Source organism: Macaca mulatta, chromosome 1, assembly GCF_049350105.2.
Source record: "Macaca mulatta isolate MMU2019108-1 chromosome 1, T2T-MMU8v2.0, whole genome shotgun sequence".
NCBI classification, from domain to species: domain Eukaryota; kingdom Metazoa; phylum Chordata; class Mammalia; order Primates; family Cercopithecidae; genus Macaca; species Macaca mulatta.
The window spans coordinates 147,530,598-147,554,146 of NC_133406.1; the positions used below are offsets into that span (position 1 = coordinate 147,530,598).

At 43.0% G+C, this 23,549-nt stretch overlaps 1 protein-coding gene across 7 annotated transcripts in view; it reads left to right on the forward strand.

Annotated features, from left to right (window-relative positions):
• The first annotated feature begins 1,289 nt into the window (after positions 1-1,289).
• Positions 1,290-23,549, forward strand: part of EVI5 (ecotropic viral integration site 5) — a 277,111-nt gene continuing 254,851 nt past the window's right edge. For 4 of the 7 annotated variants that reach the window (XM_015144879.3, XM_077953006.1, XM_077953009.1 and 1 more), the window contains exon 1: positions 1,290-1,562. The gene's annotated coding sequence lies outside the window, so the exon portion shown is untranslated. The other 3 variants (XM_015144884.3, XM_077953008.1, XM_077953012.1) reach the window with 1 other exon arrangement.

The following is a 23,549-nucleotide window of genomic DNA, read 5'->3' on the forward strand; positions in this document are numbered from 1 at the left end:
TGCTAATTATTACAATTTTTGTCACTTTTTTTTTGGGACAGAGTATCGTTCTGTCGCCCAGGCTGGAGTGCAGTGGCGCAATCTCGGCTCACTGCAACCTCCACCTCCGTGGTTCAAGCAATTCCCCTGCCTCAGCCTCCAGAGTAGCTGGGAGTACAGGCGCACGCCACCATGCCAGGTTATTTTTTTTGTATTTTTAGTAGAAACGGTGTTTTCACCATGTTGGCCAGATTGGTCTCGAACTCCTGACCTCAGGCAATCCGCCCTCCTTGGCCTCCCAAAGGGTTAGGATTTCGGGTGTGAGCCACCGCGCCTGGCTGTCACTTCCTTTTTTTTTTTTTTTTTTTTTTGAGACGGAGTCTGGCTCTGTTGCCCAGGCTGGAGTGCAGTGGCGCGATCTCCACTTACTGCAAGCTCCGCCTCCCGGGTTCACGCCATTCTCCTGCCTCAGCCTCCCCAGTAGCCGGGACTACAGGCGCCCGCCAACGCGCCCGGCTAATTTTTGTATTTTTAGTAGAGACGGGGTTTCACCGTGTTAACCAGGGTGGTCTCGATCTCCCGACCTCGTGATCCGCCCATCTCGGCCTCCCAAAGTGCTGGGATTACAGGCGTGAGCCACCGCGCCCGGCCTGCCTGGCTGTCACTTCTAAACGTATAATTAAAGTATCTGTATTGCCTTTTAAATTTTTCTTGCCTGCTTTCCCTGGACCAGAATAGGCTGTTTCTGTCCCAAACGAAGTATTTTCCTTCTAAGAATTCGTTGATGCTGGAGGGCTGCCCGGCTGAATCTTACATATTTGTGCCCATGTTCTGCCCCCTGCAGGAGTCTGCATAAACCCAGTGCGTAGAGACGTGGAAGAGTACATTACAAGTGTCATTTACACGTTGATTATTGTTTTTCAGAGTGCCCTAAGCTGCCTTCCGAAGCCTGCGCGTCTGCACTTCGTGCCCAGGGCCTGGAAGTCAGGCTCCGGGCCAGTGCGGCAGCGCGAGGCCTGCAGTCCTAAGCTCGGGGTCGCTTCGGGCCCCCGAGGGGGTGTGTCTTCCACCGCTTTAACATGGAAGGGGCGGTTCAAGTGGCGGGGGATGTCGGCGACTTGCCGGGCTGAGGGTTGGTGCTTTGAAAGAGGCGGAGGGGAAAAGAGGGATTTCCCCGCCCCTGCTGCACTCCGTCCAATCCCTTCGCCTTCTCCTTTTCTCTGCCGGCCCGCCCGGCCCCTAACCTGCTCGAACCCATTCTGCGGTAGAGGCGGCCGGGTCTCTTTAAGGCCCTGCTGCGCCTGCGCCTTGGGCTCTCCTGACGCGGCCGGGCCGGACCCCGGAGGAGCCAGCTGGCCGGCAGGCTAGGGGCTGGTGGCGGTTCCAACAGCGGTGGTACCGGGAGGGGTAGGTGAGGGTCGGGTGGCGGCCCTGAGCTTCTGAGTGAGCGTGGTGCTTTTGGGAACGCGGGACGGGCGACCCGTGGAGCCAGGAGCGGGGCCGAGGCGCTGAGACGCGGCGGCGCGGCTGCCGGCTGGATGGGAAGTTAATGTTTACGGCGAAGTCTACTCAACGTTTCCAAGGTGAGGGGCGCCGCGCCAGGCCGGGCGGGCCGGGAGGCCGGGAGGCCGGGCGGGCGGTGAGTCGGTGTTCCGCTGGCGCACAGCTGGGCCGAGGCGCGGCGGGCGGGGGCGCCGCAAGTTTTGCTGCGCGAGCGGGGCGGGCGCGCCCGGCCCCGCCAGGGCCTAAGTTGCCTGCACTTGCTTCCTCGCCTGTCGCCGCCGCAGCAGGTCGTAGCCCTCCTTCTCGTGGGCACTGGGGAAGAAACTCGTCGGCGGGTCTAACTGTGGCGTCCCAGGGCGGTGGAGGGACGGAGCAGCTTCGGGGGCACGTCCTCGTAAATCCCGTGGAGGACACTGACCCTGCACCCCACCCTCGAGGCCAGAAGTCGGTTCCCTCCGGGGACTTCAGGGGAGAGAGCGCTCGCGCCCCTGACTTGCAAAGTTGGCGTCTTTATTTGGCCGCCGGGATTCTGCGCATGGCGTGTCTCCAGGCTGTTGATGGGCAAGGCAGATGTGCCAGGTCCAGGATGCGCTTGAGGAGAGTTTGTAGCCATCCCTGAATCACCTTGTGACTGTGGGGCAAGCCTCAAATTAACCTCAGGATATCCGGTAGGTTGGATTGTGGGTTTGGTGTTTGCACTCCAAAGAGTTGCTTTGATTTCCCTGTGTCTGTCTTTGGGGCTTCTTAGATAATCTCATTTGGCGTCCTTTCACCCAAGAGTTAATCAAGCCTTTTGGAATGGTTTCCTCGCTTTCCTCCTATCTATTGCTGGTAGAGCTGCTTTTGAAAAGAAGTATTTTCTTGAAGTGGTATCTTTTCTTTGGGTTACAGTGTTGAATAATAAACTCCTTTCTTTGCCGAAAGAATGAATTTCAGTGCTTACTGAAGTTAAAGAGAAGTGATCTGCTGGTAGTTTTTAATCTTTGTTCAGAGCTGATATATGTTAGTAACTTTTTTTTGTATTAAAATTTTGTTAGTAGAATTTCACCAGTGTACCAAAAGCTCTTTTTTCTTTTTTTTTTTTTTTGAGACGGAGTCTCGCTCTGTCGCCAGACTGGAGTGCAGTGGCGACCTTGGTTCACTGCAGCCTCCACCTCCTGTGTTTAAGCAATTCTCCTGCCTCAGCCTCCCGAGTAGCTGGGACTACAGGCGCGTGCCACCACGCCCAGCTAATTTTTGTATTTTGAGTAGACACGAGGTTTCACCATGTTGGCCAGTATGGTCTTGATCTCTTGACCTCGTGTTCCACCCACCTCGGCCTCCCAAAGGGTTGGGATTACAGGTGTGAGCCACCGTGTCCGGACTTCTTTTTCTTTTCTTTTCTTACTTTTTTTTTTTTTTTTTTTTTAAGGCTGAGTCTCAGTCTGTCGCCCAGGCTGGATATATTCTCCTGCCTCAGCCTCCCGAGTAGCTGGGATTACAGGCATACATCACCACGCCGGGCTAATTTTTTTTTTTTTTTTTTGTATTTTTGGTAGAGACGGGGTTTCACCATGTTGGTCAGGCTGGTCTTGAACCCCTGACCTCAAATGATCCTCCCGTCTCAGCCTCCCAAAGTGCTGGGATTACAGGCTTGAGCACTTCTGTTGCGGCCCAGAAGCTCTTTTTTTCTATTCTAAAATGATAACTTTAAGATTTCTGAGAACTTTGTGTTAAATAAATCTTAGAACTAAGTTATTGAAGTATAGAGAAAAAGTTCACAATTCTAAATGTGCAGGTGGTCCGGGTGCGGTGGCTCACACATGTGATCCTAGCATTTTGGGAAGCAGAGGCAGGTGGATCACTTGAGCCCAGGGGTTCGAGACCAGCCTGGGCAATATGGCAAAACCCTATTTCTACTAAAAATACAAAAATTAGCTGTGTGTGGTTGTGTATGCTGGAAGTCCGAGCTACCCAGGAAGCTGAGGTGGGAGGATCACCAGAGCGAGAGAGGTCGAAGTTGCAGTGAGCCTTGATCATGCCGCTGCACTCCAGCCTGAATGGCAGAGTGAGACCGTCTTTCAAAAAAAAACAAAAACAAAAAACATTGTGATGAATTTTTACTAAGTGAACCACCAAAGATCAAGAAATAGAACATTACTAGATTGGAGTATGTACGTAGGAGTGGCATTGTTGATTTTAGAGGTATATGCATGATAAAACTTTAGTATTAGATATTGTTGAACATTTTCCCAAAGTGGTTGTACCAATTAGCAGGGAATGTTCTGGTTACCCCACATCCTTGCTGGTGCTTGTCAGTTGAAATGTTTTTTTGCTAGTCTAGTAGAGGTACAGTAATATATCAGTGTGGTTTCATGTTGCATTTTCCTGGTACTGAGGTTGAGTATCTTTTGTTGACCATTTATATTTCCTCTTGTGAAGTGCCTGTTAAGTCTTTTTGCCCAGTTTTCATTGATATGCTTATTTTTCTTTGATTTATAATACTTTATTCTGGATATGAGTCCTTTCTAGGATATATATGTATTGCATTTTTATTTTTTCCGTCTGTATTTTGTCTTGTCAGTCTTTTAATGGTGTTTTTTTCATGCCTGGAGATTTTTTTTTTTTTTTTTTTTTGAGACGGAGTCTTGCCCTGTCACCCAGGCTGGAGTGCAGTGGCGCGATCTCAGCTCACTGCAAGCCTCGCCTCCAAGGTTCATGCCATTCTCCTGCCTCAGTCTCCCGAGTAGCTGGGACTATAGAATCCCGCCACCACGCCTGGCTAATTTTTTTTTTTTTTTTGTATTTTCAGTAGAGACAGGGTTTCACTGTGTTACCCAGGATGGTTTCGATATCCTGACCTCGTGATCTGCCCACCTCGGCCTCCCAAAGTGCTGGGATTACAGGCGTGAGCCACTGTGCCCAGCCTATGCCTGGAGATTCTTAATTTGTGTGTGTGTGTGTGTGTGTGTGTGTGTGTGTGTGTGTTGTAAGATGGAGTCTCACTCTGTTGCTGGGCTATAGTGCAGTGACGCGATCTCGGCTCACTGCAACCTCTGCCTCTTGGGTTCAAGCAGTTCTCCTGCCTCAGCCTCCTGAGTAGCTGGGACTATAGGTGTGTGCCACCATGCCCCGCTAATTTTTGTATTTTTAGTAGAGACAGGGTTTCACCATGTTGGCCAGGATGGTCTTGAACTCTTAACCTCATGATCCGTCCGCGTCGGACTCCCAAAGTGCTGGGATTACAGGTGTGAGCCAGCGTGCCTGGCCTTTTTTTTTTTTTTTTTTTTGAGACAGGATCTCACTCTGTTGCCCAGGTTTGAGTACAGTGGCATGATCATGGCTCACTGCAATCTTGATCTCCCAAGGCTCGGGTAATCCTCCTGCCTAATTTTTTTTTTAGGCTGGAACTGCAGGTGAGCACCACCATGCCCAGCTAATTTTTGTATTTTTAGTGGAAATGGGGTTTTGCCAAGTTGCATAGGCTGTTCTTGAACTCCTGAGCTCAAGTCATACACCTACACCTGCCTCGGCCTCCTAAAGTGCTGGGATTACAGGCATGAGCCACTGTGCCCAGCCTGAGATTCTTAATTTTAATAAAGTATACTTTATCAATCTTGTCCTTTATGGTTACTGCTTTTTGTGTCCTGTTTAAGAAGTCAGTGCCTAACCTGAAAATATGAACATATTTTTTTGTGTTGCCTTAATAACAATTTTATTTTACTTTTTGCGAAAAAAAAAATATATTTTTTCAGATAGGGTCTGAAGTGCAGTGGTGCAACCTCAGCACACTGCAACCTCTACCTCCTGTGCTCAAGCAGTCCTCCCACCTCAGCCTCCTGAGTAGCTGTGACTACGACTACAGGCATATGCCACCACACCTGGCTAATTTTTGTGTGTTTTGTAGAGACAGGGTTTCAACATATTACCCAGGCTGGTCTCAAACTCTTGGGCTCAAGCAATCTGCCCTCTTTGGCCTCCCAAAGTGCTGGGATTACAGGTGTGAGCCACTGTGCCCATCCCCTACTTTTTGCATTTAAGGTGTATAATTTACGGTAAATTCTCGATGAATCGCAGGGGTCAAGAATCCCTTTTTAGGTCGGGCGTGGTGGCTCATGCCTGTAATCCCAGCACTTTGGGAGGCCGAGGTGGGCAGATCATGAGGTCAGGAGTTTGAGGCCAGCCTAGCCAACATGATGAAACCCTGTCTCTGCTAAACATACAAAAAATTAGCTGGGCGTGGTGGCATACGCCTGTAATCCCAGCTACTCAGGAGGCTGACGCAGGAGAATCGCTTGAACCCAGGAGGCGGAGGTTGCAGTGAGCTGAGATCGTGCTATTGCACTCTAGCCTGGATTACAGAGTGAGACTCCATCTCAAAAAAAAAAAATTTTTTTTCCTTTTTTTGGGGGATACAAAACTGATTAAGATGCTGAAAAAGATTTACTTTTTTTTTTTTTTCCTTCACTTTTTACTATATGGACGTCTGTTTGATCCAGTACCATTTATTGCAAATACCATCCTTGTCCTCTCCACTGTGTGGCACTTTTTTTCATAACTGAGATAACAGTATGGTCAGCTAATTTATGAAATTAGTGTGGGTCTGTTTCTGGATACTTTGTTCTGTTTTATTTGTGTATTTGTTATCCTTGCACTAATATCACTGTATTAATGTAACTTTATAATAAACCTTGATATGTGGTAATATAAGCTCTCCAACTTTGTTCCTTAAGGTTTTCTGGCTGTTCTTGGCTCTTAGCATTTTAATATAATTTTCAGAATCTGTTTGTCAATTTCCACAAATTTTGGAATTGGAGTTGAATATATATAAATTTGGAGATAATTGATGGTTCAATATTGAGAGTCAATTTATGAACATGGTATATCTCTGTATCTAGGTCTTTTAAGAATTTCTCTTGGTAATGTTGTTTTCTGTGTAGAAGCCTTGCACATTTTTGTTACTTATTCTTAGATATTTGATGTGTTTTGATGTTATTGTAACATATTTTAAAACATTTGTGACCTGCATGTAGAAACACATCTGGGTTTTTTTGCAGGGTGAGGGAGGGGTGGCACTGGGATTATTTTAAACTAATCCGAGACATCATTTTATCAATAAATTCTAAATCTTTACTCTTTATTCACACCTAATCCAAAGTACACCTTCTGTGTTCTAGTATTTCCAACTAAGTTTTGCATGGTGTTATTTTTTAACATGGTATCGCCAGTATGTTGGACCAATTAAAGATTTATATGGTATTTAGTATATTGATAGTCATTGTGTTAGGCTCTGGGGATACAAAACTGATTAAGATGCTGCTTCAGCTCTTAAGGAGTTCAGAGTCTAGTGGGGATAGTAGAAATTAAAAAAATAGATCATTATCTTCCACTAGGAGAAGTACTATGATGGAAATTGGCTTGGCAGCATGCAGAGGGGTATCTAAATCAAATCTAGGGGAGGGGAAGAGGGTCTAGGCTTGGCTCCCAGTGTTCTGAGAGGTGGACAAAGGAAGTGGGCTGTGGGCAGGGGCTGTTTTTCATCAAACACACTTCTGTTTAACCCCTTGGCTTTCAGCCTTGAGCCTCACTTTACTTTTCTTGAGTCTGGAGTCTCACCAGGTGTATTAGTCTGTTCTCACACTGCTATGAAGAATCCCCAAGACTGGGTAATTTATAAAGAAAAGAGTACGTGTAATTGACTCACAGTGCCATATGGCTGGGGAGGCCTCAGGAAACTTACAACCATGGTGGAAGGCACCTCTGCACAGGGGAACAGGAGAGCGAATGAATGCCCAGCAAAGGGTGAAGCCCCCTGTAAAACCATCAGATCTCGTGAGAACTCACTCACTATCACGATAACAGGGTGGGGGAAATTGCCCTTGTGATTCAGTTATCTCCACCTGGTCCTGCCCTTGACATGTGGGGATTATTACAATTTAAGGTGAGATTTGGGTGGGGACACAAAGTCAAACCATATCACCAGGTCAGTGTTTCTAGGAAATGAATTTATGAGATAGGAATGGTGGCGGAGGAGGGAACCTAGAGTAGAGTGCAACTGTACCTTACATAGACGTTAAACTATTTACTTTCTCTTTAACCCCATGCCTTTCCACCACTGACCCTATACCTGGGAACTCCTAGGCTCCTAGATCCTGAGCCTTTCCGGGATTCTGTGAGTTAGCCAAATCAGCTTGCTTCTTTTTATTTTTTAAATTTAAAAAAATTTTTATATCACTTTATCCGGCAGTCTCCTGAGCCAGAATAGGCTCAGAGAGACTCCCTCAGCTTGTTTCTTGATTGTATTCCCTTTTGCAGGCCAGTAGGCTCAGCCTCCTCTACTCAGTCATTTATTTCTCTATCTGTTCTTGTTTCATGGGTGCCATATCTGTTCTTATCTCTCTGAGAATGTTAAAAATAATTTTCTTAAACCTTCCTTTTTTTTTTTTTTTTTGAGACGGAGTCTCAGCCGCCCAGGTTAGAGCGCAGTGGCGTGATCTCAGCTCACTGCAGCCACCATCTTCCGGGTACAAGCGATTCTCGTGTCTCAGCCTTTCAGGTCACTGGGATTACAGGCATCCGCCATCATGCCCAGCTAATTTTTGTGTTTTTAGTAGAGACGGGGTTTCACCATGTTGGCCAGGCTGGTCTTGAACGCCTGACCTCAGGTGATCCGTGCATCTTGGCCTCCCAAAGTGCTAGGATTACAGGCGTGAGGCACTGTGCGTGGCCTAGACCTTCTTTTCCTTGCATAGTTTCCTCTAAGTTACTTTTTTTTCCTATTTGATATAGTCTTATTAGTAGAGGCCCTCCTTGGAAGACTGGTAATCCATGGTTGTCTGTTCATGGTTAAGAGTGGGCTACTGAAAGCTGATGGGAAGTCCTGAACTTGTAAGTAGGGCTTAAGGACGTGTAGTTTTACCTTATATTCTAGAGTCTGAAGCAGTGATTCTCTGCTTTGGCTGCCCATTAGAATCACATGAAGAGCTTAAAAAAAAAAATCCCTGCTGCTAATATGTCAGAATCTCTGAGAAAAGGTCCCAGGTAGCGATTTAAAAAAAAATTAGGTGTGGCTACATACAATAAAATGCACTGAATTTAAGTGTATAGTTTGATTTTTACCATGTAACTGCCACAAGATGTAGAGCATGGCAAAAAATTCTAGAAAATTCCTTCATATCCCTTTCTTCTGTTGTCTCACTCCCAGCTCAGAGGTGATCACTATTCTGATTTCTATCTCTGTAGATTAGCACCAGTATTTTTTAAAGCTGCCAAGATAATTCCAGTGTGTGGCCAAGATTGAAATGATTGGTCTGGGTGGATTGTTTGAGGCTATCTCCAGTGTATTTATCTTTCCTTTTGTCCTGGTCATATTTTCCAGAGAGTATCTTTCAGTTTTCTGTTTGGAGAGTTGGGGTCTAGTGTCAGTATCTGGGAACTCAGGAAAAGAGGGTTGGGTAAGGAGGAGCCATAGAACGTTTAGTATATGGGCTCACACAACCTGTCTCTGTTAGGATACCTATGTCTTCCACCTTGTATGGTTTACCCTCTTGAGAAAAGAAATCTGTCACCTGCCACATTGAGGGTGGGGCCACTCAGCAGCTTGGAGGAAATCTGGGTTTCTAACTGTTCAGCATTCACTTGCTCCTTTCTTTTAGTCCCCCTTCCCCTCTTTGTTCTGGCAGTTCCTGAGCCTTTTGAGGAATCTGTGGCATAAACTGGTTTGTTCTTAGTTGTCAGCATTGCTGGCTTAGAATTTGGCCATCTTTAGCAGGGTGCAGTGGCTCATCCCTGTAATCCTAGCCCTTTGGGAGACTGAGGCAGGCAGATCATGAGGTCAAGAGATTGAGACCGTCTTGGCCAACATGGTGAAACCGCGTCTTTACTAAAAATACAAAAATTAGCTGGGCGCGGTAGCGGGCGCCTGTTGTCCCAGCTGCTCAGGAGGCTGAGGCAGGAGGATTGCTTGAACCCTGGAGGCAGAGGTAGCAGTGAGCTGAGATTGCGCCACTGCACTCCAGCCTGGTGACAGAGTGAGACACCGTCACACACATACACAAAGAATTTGGCATCTTTGACTAGGTCAGTTATCCAGCTGCTTTCGAGCTTCCAAAATTTTATTGCTATTGTCTCATTCTCACCATCCTAATGGGTTGTGTCCTAAAAACAGAACAAACAACAATTACACAACTTTCTTTATCCTTATTTTAGTAAAGTTTTGGGAGAAAGCAAAATTAGATGTGTGTGTGTTCAATCTGCCATCTCACCCTGGAAGTCCACTGTCTGCTTTCCATTACACAGAAACTTGTTGCCATCTGTCCTCCATTGTTGTCTCCTCCTTTTAAATTTCTTCACAGTTGTCTGAAAAGAGTGTCAGGAGGTAGAGGACCTAAATATTGGTCAAGCTGTCATTTCTTTAGCAGTCTCAAAATTCTTTTTAGAAGTACTCATTGTCCCAGGATGTTATAATCTCAAGATTGGAAGTGATTTTGAAGATGATCCAGTTTAACGAGCTATTTGATAACCTTCTCTAAAGGAATTGTCCAGCCTAAAATGTGAGAAACTCATGGTAAGAGGAGATGAGTACCTGGAGAAATGGATTGGGCTGTAGATCTCTACAAGGGATCTGAAAATCCATGTGTGCATTAAATGTCGCATGAATAATAGATCTTGCTTATTTGTAATATATAATAAAATTTATTAAAAAGTCATAATGGGCCGGGCGTGGTGGTGGCTTACGCCTGTAATCCCAGCACTTTGGGAGTCTGAGGCAGGTGGATCATCTGAGGTCAGGAGTTTAAGACCAGCCTGGCCAACATAGTGAAACCCCATCTCTACTAAAAATACAAAAAATTGGCTGGGCACAGTGACTCACGCCTGTAATCCCAGTACTTTGGGAGGCCGAGGCGGGCAGATCACGAGTTCAGGAGATTGAGACCATCCTGGCTAACACGTGGTGAAACCCCGTTTGTACTGAAAATACAAAAAAATTAGCCTGGCGTGGTGGCGGGCACCTGTAGTCCCAGCTACTTGGGAGGCTGAGGTAGGAGAATGGCATGAACCCAGGAGGCAGAGCTTTCAGTGAGCCGAGATCTTGCCACTGCACTCCAGCCTGGGCGACGAGCGAGATACCATCTCAAAAAAACAAAAATAAAAAAACAAAAAACCCCCCAAAATTAGCTGGGTGTGGTGGCGTGCACCTGTAGTCCCAGCTACTTGGGAGGCTGAGGCAGGAGAATCACTTGAACATGGGAGGCAGAGGCTGCAGTGAGTCGAGATCACACCACTGCACTGCAGCTTGGGTGACAGTGAGTGAAACTCCATCTCTTTAAAAAAAAAAAAGTCATGATGGTTTTATTATTTCCGTTAGTAATGCTTAAATCTAATTATGGGGAGAGGTAGTACTCAGAACTTTTTATTTTGAGAAAAGCTTCTAAACTAGAAAAAGTTACCAGCTATTATTAAAGATTAATAAGGTTGTGGAGATTTTAGTGTCTAGTTAACATGAAGTGAATGATAAAACCACTCATTGAAAACTTTATTTTAATTATCTCTAATAGCTTTGTTATTCTTTGACATTCTATATTTTTATTTTCTTAAAAACACTAAATCAGTAGCTTCCCAAATGCTGCTCTTTGAGTCAGAGTTTTTACCATGAAGTTCATGATGAAATAGAAATGTTGTCAATGTTTATACAATTTATTCACCTTTAAATTATATCCATCCTTTTTCTGTATTAAAATGCCCTTTTTCTTATGAAGTTGTGATTCTAGATAGTAGATTTTTCCTTCTAATATTTGGCAAAAAATAAAAACCTGCGAGCCCTACATATTGCTTTTCAAATTAATTTTTAACAAGTCTTATAAAATACAAAAGCCTGCTTCTCACTGCACAAAATCTCCATTGGCCTTTTCTTTCTACCACAAGTTAATAACAGTCAGTCATGTATCGTTTGACAATGGGGGTACGTTCTGAGAAATGAGTTGTTAGACAATTTCACTGTTGCATGAACATCATGGAGTACACTTAGACAAACCTAGATAGCAGAGCCTACTATACACCTAGGCTATATAGTATAGCCTTTTGCTCCTAGGCTACAAACCTGCACAGTTTGTTATTGTATAGAATACTGTAGACAGTTGTAACACAGTGGTACTTGTTATCTAAACAGCAAAGATACACCAAAAGTACTATATTATAATCTCGCGAGACCACCCTCTTTTTTTTTTTGAGATGGGGTCTCGCTGTGTCTTGTAGACTGGAGTGCAGTGGCACTATCTCAGCGCACTGCAACTTCTGCCTCCTGGCTTCAAACTGTTCTCCTGCCTGAGCCTCCCAGTAGCTGGGATTACAGGCGCACACCACTACGCCTGGCTAATTTCTACATTTTTATTAGAGACGGAGTTTCACTATGTTGGCCAGGCTGGTCTTGAACTCCTGACCTCGAATGATCCACCCGCCTCAGCCTCCCAAAGTGCTGGGATTACAGGCATGAGTCACCATGCCCAGCCAGGGCCAGGATATGTGGTCTCCATTGACTGAAATGTTCTTATGTGGTGCATGACTGTATTTTACTTTTGTGTTTGTGTATAAAATTCGAGATATCAATCAGATGACATGGGGAATTTTTACTATCTCTCATGGTGTTACAATAGTCCTTCCTCATTGGAAGAATGTAGATTGATTAATTGTTGTTAGAACCTGTTTATTGTGACCCCATAAGTTTGCTTACAAAGTGTCATCTTGCTTCTCACTAGGTATTGCTACTAGCCTGGTATGTTTATTTGTTACATTTTTAGCTGTTTACTTAAAGAGAGCTTTCTCTGCTTGTACTGTTTGCAGTTTATCCTTTTAAGTGGCCAAAGACAATGTGGGTTTAGTGGCTTGTTAATTGTTCTTTGTGCTCATCCAACTCTCTGAAAAGTGTTCCCTGAAGTTTGTTAAACTGTCTATTATCTGGATTTTCCTTGTTGTTTTTGCTATTTAGTGTCTTGTAAGTTTGTTATCTGGACTTTTCCTAACTAACTGCTAGCTCCTTTGTTCTTGAAAGGGACCTTCATGAGAGATAGGAACAAAACTTGCTTTATTATGGATAAATGCTTTTTTTGTTTGTTCATAGAAAAGTGTAAGCACTGAGATAGAAGGAAGGATGGGGATTTTGTCTTTGAGTTGGTGCTCAAATGATTATTTGCTGTTGTCTTTGTCCTGAATCTTTTGTGTATTAGAAATGAATCCAGTGTGCTCATAAATTATGCTAGTGACTTTATCAGAACAGCATTAGCAGATACTGTATAAAAGTGTAGCTTTAATGATTATGTAATATATTTGAATGAAATACATGAGAAAGGTAGAAGAAAAATGTAATATCTTCAGGCATACCAGAAATCAGGATAGTTTGGAAAACTGAGCATAATTTGATGGTGAAAGGACCTTGACGTAAATTGAAAATGAATTTTGGGGATAAGTCATGAATAATGTAATGTCTTTGAATACAGTAGTTCTTCCTTATCTGCAGTTTTACTTAGCTGTGGTCAGTTACAGTCTGAAAATATTAAATGGAAAATTCCAGAAATAATTTATAAGTTTTTTTGTTTTTTGTATTTTTTTGGAGACAGGGTCTTGCTCTGTTGCCCATACTGTAGTGCAGTGGGGTGATCATGGCTCACTGCCGCCTTGACCTCCCGGGCTCAAGCAGTCCTCCCACCTCAGCCTCCTGAGTAGCTGGGACTACAGGTATGTGCCGCCACACCTGGCTAATTAAAAAGCATTTTTTTTTTTCTCATAGAGATTGGGTCTTTTTATGTTGAGTAGGGCTAGTCTCGAATTCCTGGGCTTAAGCGATCCTCCTGCCTCGGCCTCCCAAGTGTTGGGATTACAGGTGTGAGCCACTGCACCTGACCAATTTAATGAGTTTTGATGAAGGTATACACCTATGTGAATCATTTCTATTGTGGTTGCTTTAGTTAATCCCCATTGTTGTGATTGTTTTGTTTTGTTTTTAGAGATGAGGTCCCGCCCTGTTTCCCAGGCTGGAGTTCAGTGCCATGATCATAGCTCAGTGCAGCGTTGAACTCCTGGGCTCAAGCAATCTTCACGCCTCAGCCTTCCAAGTTAGTTGGGACAACAGGATTTGTGCCACTGCACTTGGCTAATTTTTGGGAGTCTGGCTCTGTTGCCCAGTCTGGAGTTGTGATATCTTTTACCATAGATTGGTTTTTCTTGTTCTTGAACTTCACATAAGTAGAATAATAACACAGTGTGTATTCTTTTGTGTCTGCTTCTTTTGGTCAAAAAAATGTTTTTGAAATTCAATGATCTTGCACATATCAATAGTTCTTCTTAATCCATGCATATTAATACATTGTATGAATATAACACAATTTATTTGTCCCATCTCCTGTTTGGCTATTATGAATAAAGTAGCTATGAAGGTTTTTTTTTTTTTTTTTTTTGGAGACAGAGTTTTGCTCTTGTTGCTCAGGCTGGAGTGCAATGGCACAATCTGGCGATCTTGGGTCACTGCAGCCTCCGCCTCCCGGGTTCAAGACATTCTCCTGTCTCAGCCTCCCGAGTAGCTGGGATTACAGGCATGTGCCACCATGCCTGGCTAATTTTGTGTTTTTAGTAGACATGGGGTTTCTCCATGTTGGTCAGGCTGGTCTTGAACTCCCGGCCTCAGGTGATCTGCCTGCCTTGGGCTCCCAAAGTGCTGGGATTACAGTTGTGAGCCACCATGCCTGGCCCTTTTTTTTTTTTAAGATGGTGTTTCACTCTTGTCGCCCAGGCTGGAGTGCAATGGCGCGATCTCGGCTCAGTACAACCTCCACCTCCCAGGTTCAAGTGATTTTCCTGCCTCAGCCTCCCATGTAGCTGGGATTACAGGCGTGCACCACCACTCCCGGCTAATTTTGTATTTTTAGTAGAGACAGGGTTTCACCGTGTTGGGCAGGCTGGTCCTGAACTCCTCCTGTCCTCAGGTGATCCACCCGCCCCACCCTCCAAAAGTGCTGGAATTACAGGCATGAGCCACTGCACCTGGCCGCTATGAAGTTTTGACTGTGAGTCTTTTTGTAGGCATACACTTTCATTTATCTTGGGTAAATAAATAGTGGTGGAATTACTGAGTCATACGGAAGATGTATGTTTAACTTTAGAAGACAATACTGAACAATTTCCCCCAAGAAATTACACCATTTTGCATTCCAACCTGCCATCTATAAAAGATCTAGTTGAGTGACAAATCAGAATTGAGTTTTAGAAGGATTATTTTGGGACAGTGGGCAGGCTGGTGCGGTGGATCATGCCTGTAATCCCAGCACTTTGGGAGGCCGAGGCAGGTGGATCACTAGGTCAGGAGTTTGAGACCAGCCTGATCAACATGGTGAAACCCCATTTCTACTAAAAATACAAAAATTAGCTGGGTGTGGTGGTGCGTGCCTGTAATCCCAGCTACTCAGGAGGCTGAGGCAGGAGAATCACTTGAACCTGCGAGGCGGAGGTTGCAGTGAGCCAAGATCGCACCATTGCACTCCAGCCTGGGTGACAGAGACTCCGTCTCAAAAAAAAAAAAAGAATATCTGGCCGGGCGCGGTGGCTCAAGCCTGTAATCCCAGCACTTTGGGAGGCCGAGACGGGTGGATCACGAGGTCAGGAGATCGAGACCATCCTGGCTAACACAGTGAAACCCCGTCTCTACTAAAAAATACAAAAAAACTAGCCGGGCGAGGTGGCGGGCGCCTGTAGTCCCAGCTACTCGGGAGGCTGAGGCAGGAGAATGGCCTGAACCCGGGAGGCGGAGCTTGCAGTGAGCTGAGATCCGGCCACTGCACTCCAGCAAGGGGGACAGAGTGAGATTCCGTCTCAAAAAAAAAAAAAAAAAAAAAAAAGAATATCTGGTACAGTGAGAGTATAAGACTTGGAATAGGGAAAACACACAGTAAAGTAATACACTTGAAAATTGATGTGTTCCAGCCGGGCGTGGTGGCACACGCCTGTAATCCCAGCTACTTGGGAGACTGAGGCAGGATAATTGCTTGAACCCGGGAGGCGGAGATTATAGTGCGCTGAGATTGCACCACTGCACTCCAGCCTGGGCGACAGAGGGAGACTCCGTCTCAAAAAAAAAAAAAAAAAAAAAAAGAAAATTGATGTATTCCTTATCAAAGGAATTGGTAGGGAGGTAGATAAGTTTATGGATTCTAGTGCTATAAGGACATGAACTCCTTAGACTTGATATATGGGGTGAGGATAAGGTAGGGATCAGGTGACCCCTATGTATCTGTTATAGGCTGCTGGATGTTGAAACACTGTGGAGGAAAAGATTTAAAGGTAAGGAGCAATGAATTCCATTTTGTTTGTAAGTAGTAATTGGGGATAAAAGGAAGTATGAAATATATCTGGGAGTGTGTGTAGGAAGGATAGAATGGAATTGGAATGTTGGGGACCATTAACATTTAAGAAATGAGCTGATGAAGAGTCTGCATAAGACCAAAAGGAGTAGCCACTATAAAAGGAAACCAAGGAAAGTGATTTAACAGAAGTTAAAAAAATAGAACTTTGAAGAGGGAGGGAGGGACTGGAATGTTGTTAGTGTGAGTAAAAATACAGACTTCTGGCCGGGCGCTGTGGCTCACTCCTGTCATCCCAGTACTTTGGGAGGCCGAGGCGGGTGGATCACCTGAGGTCAGGAGTTCAAGACTAACCTGGGCAACATGGTGAAACCCTGTCACTACTGAAAATACAATTACAAATTACAAAAATACAAATACGGATTAGCTGGGCGTGGTGTCAGGTGCCTGTAATCCCAACTACTTGGGAGGCTGAGGCAGGAAAATTACTTGAACCTGGGAGGCGGAAGTTGCAGTGAACCGGGATTGGGCCATTGCATTCCAGTCTGGGTGACAGATCGAAACCGTGTCTCAAAAAGCAAACAAACAAAAAAACCCAGACTTTTGGAGGTTTCTTTTTATATCTGTTAAAACTTGTAATATCATGTTACTTGTCCTAGTAGTTATACTTTATGGAATAAATCCTAGAGAAACGTACACATGTGGAAAAATATGTTTAACATACATTAATAATAGTAAAAAATGGGAAGCACCCCAAGTATCCATCAATAGAGGATTGGTTAAATAAAGTATAGTACATTTGTGTGATGGAATGCTGTACAGCTTATGGAATATGGTGTATATACTGTGTTACTTTCCGGTGCTGCTGTAACAAATTAGTACAAACTTAGTGACTTAAAACAAATTTAGTCTCTCACAGTTCCGAAGGTCAGAGTTCAAAATGTTTCACTGGGTTAAAGTCAAGATTGTAGCAGGGCTGGTTTCTTCTGGAGGCTCTAGGGGAGAATCTTCTCCATCTTCTGGAGCTATGTTCCTTGTATTCCTTGTATTGCGTTCCTTGGCCGCATCCTCCATCTTCAAACCCAGCAGTATAGCAATTTCAAATTTTTTCTGTTTGAGCCTTCACATTGTTTTCTCTCTCATAAGGACTTTTATGATTATATCAGGCACAAGCCAGATAATTTAAGATAACCTCCCATCTCAAGATCTTTTTTTTTTTTGAGACGGAGTCTCACTGTGTCATGCAGGCTGGAGTGCAGTGGCGCCATCTCAGCTCACTGCAGGCTCTGCCTTCCGGGTTCATGCCATTCTCCTGCCTCAGCCTCCTGAGTAGCTGGGACTACAGGTGCCTACCACCACGCCTGGCTAATTTTATATATTTTTGGTGGAGACGAGGTTTCGCAATGTTAGCCAGGATGGTCTCGATCTCCTGACCTCGTGATCCGCCTGCCTCAGCCTCCCAAAGTACTGGGATTACAGGCGTGAGACACCATGCCTGGCCTATCTCAAGATCTTTAACTTAATCACAGCTGCAAAGCACCTTCTGCCATATAAGATAACATAGTCACAGGTTCCAGGTATTAGGATATGGAGCTCTTTGCCTGGGGCAGGTAGGGTGGCGGGGGTGCGTGGGGAGGGGAGGAATTAATCTTCATGCCGCAAATACTGACAAGGACAGAAGATCAAAGTACGTTAAGTAAAAAAAATTGTCAAGGAAATATGTAAAATTTTCTAATTTTGTAAAATCTAAAAAATTACCTGTATACCTATATGTCATATGTATTATTAGAAAAGAAATCTTGATGAATATATTACCATGTTGTTAACTGTGACTGTCTTTGAGAGAGAGATTACAGAGTACTTCGACTTCCATTTTTTTCTGTGATATTTGGATTCTTTTTTTTTTTTTTTTTTTTGAGACGGAGTCTCGCTCTGTCGCCCAGGCTGGAGTGCAGTGGCCTGATCTCAGCTCACTGCAAGCTCCGCCTCCCGGGTTCACGGCATTCTCCTGCCTCAGCCTCCCGAGTAGCTGGGACTACAGGCGCCCGCCACCTCGCCCGGCTAGTTTTTTGTAGTTTTAGTAGAGACGGGGTTTCACTGTGTTCACCAGGATGGTCTCGATCTCCTGACCTCGTGATCCACCCGTCTCGGCCTCCCAAAGTGCTGGGATTACAGGCTTGAGCCACCGCGCCCGGCCGATATTTGGATTCTTAACATGTATTTTGTAATCAGAAAAATCAGAATAAAAGGAGAGAATGGTACTGGGGCACATGTTGCAGAGAGAGCAAGTAAGATAAGGACTGTCAAGTGTTTAGTTGATTTAGCAACACAGAGGTTCTCAGTAAGTAACCTTAGTTAAGTGTGGTTTCAGAAAAATGGTAGAATAGAAGCCAGTTTGCAATGAAAAAGTGGGAGGTGAGAAAGGAAAGAGTGAAAAGGTAAACATTTTTTGTAGTTGCTTAGCTATGGGGAAGGGAGGACACAGTGAGACACAGGGTACTTTGGGGTGGAATGAAGATCCAGCGAGATTTTGTTTTTGTTTTGTTTTTTTGAGAAAGGGTCTTGCCCTGTCGTCCAAGCTGGAGTGCAGTGGTGCATTCATGGATCACTGCAGCCTTGATCTGCTGGGCTTAAGCAGTCCTCTCACCTCAGCCTCCCGAGTAGCTGGGACTACAGGCATGTGCTGCCATATCCGGCTACTTTTTGTATTTTTTGTAGAGATGGGATTTCACCTTGTTGCCCAGACTGGTCTTAAACTCCTGGGATCAAGCAATCCACCTGCCTTGGCCTCCCAAAGTCCTGGGATTACAGGTGTCAGTCAGTAACCACACCTAGCCAAGATTTTTAAATATGGCGGAGGAGCATGTTTAAAAATTGAGAGCAGAAACTGGGAAGAAGGGAGCAATCACTTGAGCTCTAGGAGAGTCCAAAGAGCATAAGCTCTGACGGAAGTCTTCTGACTTTAGACAGAACACTTACTTGCCTGTGGCAGGTGAGAACTAGAGAGGTGTGGATATGTGTCAGAGTTAAGTGTGTAACACTTTAGATTCCTTTAATATCAGATTTTAAAAAAACTCTTGCCGTCCTAAATGCTTTTTTGGCATCTTCTGAAAGTCAGTTATTGTGTAGCTATGTATCTTTAGTCTTGCTAATGTACTCTCATTGTATTGACTTGTCCCAGAAATGTCTGATTGTTTCTGTAGCCTAGTATATGGAGCTCAGGGAATTAAGACCTTAGTTTTCTATTATAGTATAACATTTTGAGAATTTTTTTCCTGTTATATTTGAAACTAACCATTGCATAAAATACATGCTTATGTGAGTTCTTTTTTTTTGAGATAGGGTCTCACTCTGTTGCCCAGGTTGGAGTGCAGTGGTGTGATCTTGGCTTATTGCAACCTCCGCCTCCCAGGTTCAAGTGATTCTCTTTCCTCAGCTTCCCAAGTAGCTGGGATTACAGGCATGCACCACCATGCCCAGCTAATTTTTGCATTTTTAGTGGAGACAGGGTTTCGCCACATTGGCCAGGCTGGTCTTGAACTCCTGGCCTCAAGTGATCCACCCACCTTGGCCTCCCAAAGTGCTGGGATTACAGGTGTGAGTCACCGTGCTCTGCCAAAAAAAAATCTGCTTTTTTGAGTCTGTATAAATTTTCTCTGGAATGTTACAACAGGAAAGCATTAGAATTATTATATAATTCAAAGAAACCAAGGTTCAAAGAGCTTAAATAACTTGTCAAAGCCACGCATCTTGTTAATAGAACATAGTACTTTACCTGCTGAGATGCAGAAGACCTTTAAAAAATTATTTTATTGATATTTAGTATATTTGTGCCGGAATTCCCTGATTTTTCACATGTATCTTTTATCCAGTTTTCATTAAGATAGAACATTTTTTCCACCTCATAATTTCATTGCTCTTTTCTTTTACCTATACAGTAGTTCCCCCTTATCCTCAGGAGATACATTCCAAGACTGCTAGTGATACCTGAAACTGTGGATAGGACCAAGCTCTATGCATAGTATGTGTTTACCTGTTCATACCTACTTATGATAAAGTTTTATTTATAAATTAGGCACAGTAACAGAGTAAAGACAACAATTAATTATTACTAGTCAAATATTATTAAGTGAAATAAGGATTACTTGAACACAAGCACTGTCATACAGCAACAACAGTGGATCTGATAACCGAGATGCCTACTAAGTAACTAACAGGCGGATAGCATATACAGTATGGATACACTGGGCAAAGTGATGATTCATGTTCCAGGTGGAACAGGACAGATGGCATGTAATTTCGAATTGATGAATTGGATTTTTTTTTTTTTTTTTTTTTTGAGACGGAGTCTTGCTGGGTTGCCCAGGCTGGAGTGCAGTGGTGTGATATCAGCTCCCAGGTTCCAGTGATTCTCCTGTTTCAGCCTCCCAAGTAGCTGGGATTACAGGTGCGTGCCACCACGCCCAGCTAATTTTTGTATTTTCAGTAGGGGCAGGGTTTCACCATTTTGGCAGGCTGTTCTCGAACTCCTGACCTCAAGTGATCCGCCTGCCTTGGCCTCCCAAAGTGCTGGGATTATAAGCTTGAATCACCGCACCTGGCCGAGAATTAATGAATTGTTTATTTTTGGAATTTTCCAAGTAATATTTCTGGACCAGGGTGATGGCAGGTAGCTGAAACCATGGAGAGTGAAACCTCAGATAAGGAGGAACTACTGTAATTAAAGTAATTACCTGTGTAATTAAAGTAATTAAAATGACTAGCATTAAAATAGAGTTTTTAGGCCTTTGCTGTGATCTAGGCACTATTTACCCATTTGGAGGATTATATTGAGATTCTTATTGACATTTTAGGATTTTTCAAAACAGTAGTACTTCATTCTTATTTCACATTGGGAAGGGAATGATAATGCTGTTGAGCATACTTAACACCGTGCTGCATATATTGTGTCTACTGAAATTTAAAATTCATATAATATATACTGTATTTTAAGAGTTGCTTGTTCTGAATTTGTATTTTTAAGCACTAGCATGAAACATAAGGAAACATTTTAATACCTTTGCTGCTGTCAAGAAAAATTTGTGTGTGGATATCCTTTTTTTTAAAAAAACAAAATGAAACAAAACAATTTTGTTGTGGCATTGGAAGGTTGAGGTTAGGGAATAGGCTTAGCTCCTCACTTGTGAGCTTGAACAGCTTAGGTGTAACAATTTTAGGTGCAGCTTAAATAATCAAATTTCAGTTTTCCAGTGTTCTTATTCAATATATTTTATTTATTTATTATTTGTATTATTATTATTATTATTTTTTTTTTTTTTGCAGGGTCTTGATCTGTCACCCAGCCTGGAGTGGAGTGGCATGATCATAGCTCACTGTAAACTTGAACTCTTGGGCTCAACTAATCCCAAGTGTCAGACTCCTGACACTTGGACAGACTCCTGTGTGAGACTCCTGAGTAGCCAGGACTATAGGCACATGCCACCATGCCTGGCTAGTTTTTAAAAGATTTTTTTGTGGATATGAAATCTCACTATGTTACCCAGGCTGATCTCGAACTTGTGGTCTGAAGCGACCCTCCTGCCTTGGCCTCCCGAAGTGTTAGGATTACAGGCATGAGCCACTGTGCCCCGCCCTTTTCCCCGAGTTTTAACACAAAAGGATTTGTGGGGAAATCAGTAATTTGGTAATACAGCAAAATGGTTCATGTAATAATTCCTTCTCTATGAAGGAAGGCAACTTTAGGTTTGGTAGGGAATCTAGCAAAATTCTGTGTTGAAAATAATTTGATTGTAAAAAGAATTGGTGCCTGGGAAATAAAGTGGCATGGCATAGTAGAACATGGGTTTTGTTTCATGTCTTTGTTGTTTATAAACTTTCTGGGTCTTTTTTTTTTTTTTTTTTTTATGAGAAAAATATGTGTCTTGATATTTACTGTGTAAAGTTGGTCATGAGGAGTGGAAATAATAGCATATAGTGCCTAGAACAGTACTTGCTATATGTTTTGGTCATCAGTATAAATAGCAGCTATATTAATTTTGTGATTATAATATTAAAGGAAAGCGAAATGCATAAAGCAGCCAGCCACAGTGGCTCACACCTGTAATCCTAGCACTTTGAGAGACTGAGGCGGGAGGATCACTTGAGCCCAGGAGTTCAAGACCAGCCTGGGCAACGTGGTGAGACCCCATCTCTATTTAAAAAAAAAAAAAGGAAAAAAATGCAGAAACCTCAAATGAAATTGAAGATATATATATAAGGAATATCTAGTAGCAAAATTGATTTCAGTTTTGTTGAATTACCAGATTGTTAAATATATTACCAAAATTGCCTATATGACAGTTTTCTTATGGTAATATGGAGGATTATATTGTCCACCTCATAAAACTGATGTATGTGCTTAAAAATATTAATTATTCTGTTCATTGGATGATTTAGGTTGGCCTAGTAGCAGAAGAGGTCCTGGGTTTGTATAATTCTTTTATAGATTGTGTTTACCAAAGCATATAACATTAAATAAGACATAATTTTTTAGCATGTAGGAAACTTACTTCAGATTCACAGACCATGGAAATTTTTGTTATTCGTAACAAATAAATTGTAATTTGTTATTTATAGTTTTAAGATCATTATTTCTTCATAAGAAATAAGTATAATCTAGCAATGAATGTACTGGACGTAATGTTAGGTAGTAGATTAAATGGCTGGTTAAAGTATTTCATTAATTATTTTTGAGTGAAGTTACACTTGTATAATTCAGAAGGTTTCAGATGCCAAATAAATGCTAATTTTTCAGGGTAATTGCATGCTCTATCTCGTACAGTTTTGGATATCTTAAAATAAGTTTGGTAATCAGTATCACCAGCTGCTAACTCTGGTTTTATTGAATCTAAGGGTGTGGCTGGTATTTTTCCTTACATGTAAGGACCAGGGAGAGGAAGTTTAAAAATGTGTTCTGTCTTAGAGTAGAAATGGAATTATGGAAAGACTTCTTGCCACACCTGTGGTCTACTATCATTTTAAGTATTCCTAGATTAACAAACATTGAAAATGCTAAAACTGAGTAATACTTCATTTATTCATGTGAAATGCCTTGATCAGATAACACAGAAATATCAGCAGTACTCAGATGTTTTGAACTGTTGCAAAAATGAGTGTAGGTATATGTGGTAACTTTGTATATAGCTCAAGATATTTCTGAGCTGTTTAGCTGATTTAGGGGGTTTTATTTAGCTGGAGAGCAGTGCATGTGGTACTGTTTAGTAAAGTTCTCTAACAGTGAATATAAATATAAATTTCCAACTAAAACACAAACTCATACTACTAGAGCATTAAGTATAAAAAATTAACCACAAACCTGACATTTTATATTTAGATTTGTTTTTTATACTTAAGTCCTGTAACCAACTTTAGAGAAACACTAAACCAATTAGTTTAGTGTTTCTCTTACCCTTTGAAAATTTCCATTTGCCTCTGATATAGGCATGTAATTATGATGTGGTAGCCATTTGATGCTTTTTCTCTATTGATTTTCTCTCATTTTCTCTTCTTCCTTTTTCTTTAGAAACTGTTGCTTATAGTTTATGAAGAGGTTTCCTTTCATTTAAATTCTATTTATTCATTTTTTAAGAGACTCCCTCTGTCACCCAGGCTGGAGTGGAGTGTCACAATCATAGCTCACTACAGCCTCAAACTCCTGGTCTCAAGTGATTCTCATTCCTGGGCCTCCCAAAGTGCTGGGATTAC